Below are 3,310 nucleotides of genomic sequence, written 5' to 3'. Positions count from 1 at the left end.
AGCCCACTTAAAAAGCCCAAATGTTTACTAGGAATTTTATACACCTTTAGACATAATAATAATAAAGTTGGAAGGGACCTTGGAGGTCATCTAGTCCAACCCCTGCTCAGGCAGGAGTTCATTGAATTTCATTTTGTTAGATAGCGCCCAGTGTTCAAGTCTGTCCAGATCCTCCTGTATCCTAAGCCTGTCTTCTGGCAAAAGGTTGCTATACTGCTTCTCACAACAGGAGAACACCCTTTGGTTTTATTTGCTTTGCAGACAAAAATCTTCTCACCTTGGGGTTTTATTTGTTCTTGGTTATTTTCTTACGTATGTTCGGACAATTCTTTAAGAGCAGACCTCAAGCTGCTGCATTAGGAATGTCTTTAACTAGCCGGAACACTGCATCCTCATGCATTTTGATGAGCCAGATTAGTTACTTGTCACATATGCTAGTAATGCAGGGAAAATACTCATTCCAGAAATTAATTGAAGCAACCATCCTTAGGCAAATGGATGATAGTGACCAAAACTAGGTTTGTACTAATAGCAACCAAGGAAAAACAGTCATCCCTCATATTCCCCCTCTGCCCTTTTTTTTCAAACTTCTTTGATTTGAAAGAGCAGATAAATGACTCAAAGAAATGAAATTAATCCGCTTGGAGAAAGATTGTAGAAAAAGCTCCTACTCCAATCCAAGAATGATTTTCATTCCTTCTTTCTATACAGTGTTCTTCAATCAACGAAAGAGCCAGCTTCCGTTGGCTTTAGAATAGGTAGTTTCTGATCTGCTTAGCAGAAAAGGTAAGATATACAGGACATTTGCCACAACTCCTAAGGGCATATTTTGGCAAAGGAAGAAAGAACCAGGGTACTGAAATACAGAACGGTAACTGCCAAGTGTACTGATTTCTAAATTCTGCAAAGTTGGCCATAGATCCAGAGACAGACAGATGGATAAAGAAAGCAGTTGGAAGAGGGCTGTATCATGGGCAAAGTTGCATTCAGTAGGCTTGAAATATCAGCCTTAACACATAAATGTAAGGATTATACTTTTGATTAGTCAAAAAGTCATCTATTATGCAGGACAGAGCATTATTCCCAAAGGATTAAAAACAACTGCACCAGTTATAAGAATGCCTGACAGGTTTAAGCCCTTACAGTGAGTAACACTCTGGGCGTGGGACTTTATTTTTTAAATCCAGGAATGTAGAGAACCCAGATCCAAAGTAGAGTAGGAGGCATCCAAGAATGTGCACATATTTTTTTTTTCAACCTCTTCAGAGCCCTTGCTCAAATTCCTTATTTTGCACAATTAGGAGACAAGATAATTAGTTCTTTTTTTACTTTCTATCTGGCTACCTTACAATCTAAATCTCAGATGTGCCACAGAAGTCTCTTTTCCAACTCATGTGTGTGTGTGTGTGTGACTCAATTCTTTCAGGGGGCTTTACTTTTCTCCACTGTCAATTTTATTCCGAAGCAAAGCATCTCCTGGCTGATGCTAATTGTTGTTTTTGGTTTTGCTTTAGTATAAGAACTGCTAAAAGCTGAAAATACTTTCTGCAGAGGTGGGGGTTTTTTTTAAAAGGTGCCTGTGTACTTTATCTAAAGAATCTTGGATATTATGTCTGAAGAACATACAGGATGCAAGATAAATTCAAGTTGTTGATTGCTCTTTTTGTCACTTTTGAGATCTGAAAGCACATTTATCTATCCTCCCACTGGCCAAATCTAACATTGGGGTGATGTTCTTTTATTTAGAATTTTCTTTCTGTTAAATAAAACCCACAAAATCACAATTCAAGCCTTCATACCTCCTTTTAGTAAGAGCGGATGGCTCCAATGAACAAAAAGACCTCCAGGTCCATTCCAATTCTATTATACTGTTAACAGACAGCTGTGGTTCATGAGCCTTTATTCCACAAATCCCCCTCATCCACCTCCATGTATTGGAGGTAGGAAACAGATTCCTGCTTGCATTGGGAAAGTAACTCACCAATTGGGAGAGAAAAGCACAACGTATCTGGCAGGATTGTAATTCTGATACCCCTGTTAGGATACTGGAGTGAAATTTAGGCTAATTTCAGACCCTTAAAGCAACAGTGAGTCACTAAGAGTCTAGTCCAGGGGTAGGCAACCTTGGCTCTTTTATGACTCGTGGACTTCAACTCCCAGAATTCCTGAGCCAGCTGTGCTGGCTCAGGAATTCTGGGAGTTGAAGTCCACGAGTCATAAAAGAGCCAAGGTTGCCCACCCCTGGTCTAGTCCAACTCTCTGGTATAATCAATCAAAGCAGTGGTAAGTTATCTTTTTGGATAACTTGGGGGAGGGGTATATTCTTTTTGTTTTTAGTACCAAGAGCTAAAATGGTTTGATCACCATTTCCTGGGTTTTCTGGGTAGTTGAAGATGGGCATTTCTCTAATTTATGTAGTAAGAAAGCCGTAAATACTAACATTTGAGTTGGTTCCAAAGCTAAATGGATTATTTGGATGAGGGATCCCAATGAATACCAGAATAGTAGACCACACTGTGGAATCAAAAAGTATCTCATAACATAAGAAGATGGTGGCACTCTGATCTGAATACTCTTAACCATGAAGTCACCAAGAAGAGTTAATGTTCTCCATACTGAGTAACCAATCAGCTACTGAGAAGCTGGAGGTCAAAATCCTTGTGTCTCAGATGACCAAGTCAGAAACAGTGAAACTTTTTTTTTTAAGAATAAAGCAGAAGAGGATTGGAAAGAACAGTAATAAGTTTTGAAAAATACTTCAGCTGGGTTTTGAACCAGCAGTGTTATACTGCTGCAATATAATGAAACCAAAGTTCCAACAAAATGTGTCCATTAGGCATTATAAAACCTACATAGGAGTACAGCTAACATCCCAATCCTGATGCTTGAGGGAAAAGCCAAATCTTTAAGACTTTCCAGAAGGCTTTCCAAATCACTGGACGGAGGCTATTCCATCAGGCGGATACCCTTAGACAAAGATAATCTTAATAATTTGACACTACTAATACATACTATGCATAATACTAGCTGGCATCTGCATGCAACCATAACAAACTCTCTCACTTCACTGTCATTGCACCATTGCACCTAGGTCTTAAAATGGGCAAGTGGGAAAAAAAATCCTCTGTGCCCTAGTGCGTACTTTTTAGAGATTTCTGTTCCTCCCTCCTTGTGGCCTCAGTTTGACTCGTGTCTCTGGAAAGAGCCATGCCAGGGATGTCATACAAGTGTGACTGTTGATCTAAAGTCTTGCAGTTCTGGAAGGAAGCCAAGGAGTCAGGACAAAGGCAGGTTGCCAGGAGGCCTAAGA

The 3,310-nt window shown here is 39.7% G+C and overlaps 1 long non-coding RNA gene across 1 annotated transcript in view; it reads left to right on the top strand.

The window, feature by feature from the left end:
* LOC107290747 overlaps positions 1-3,310 on the top strand; it is a 10,085-nt gene that overhangs the window by 2,001 nt on the left and 4,774 nt on the right. The window lies entirely within an intron of this gene.

Source organism: Protobothrops mucrosquamatus, unplaced genomic scaffold (genome assembly GCF_001527695.2).
Source record: "Protobothrops mucrosquamatus isolate PMUCROS unplaced genomic scaffold, P.Mucros_1.0 scaffold_9, whole genome shotgun sequence".
In the NCBI taxonomy this organism is placed as follows: Eukaryota; Metazoa; Chordata; class Lepidosauria; order Squamata; family Viperidae; genus Protobothrops; species Protobothrops mucrosquamatus.
Note: the sequence above shows the minus strand (reverse complement) of the source record. Positions and strands in the feature narration are given on the sequence as shown.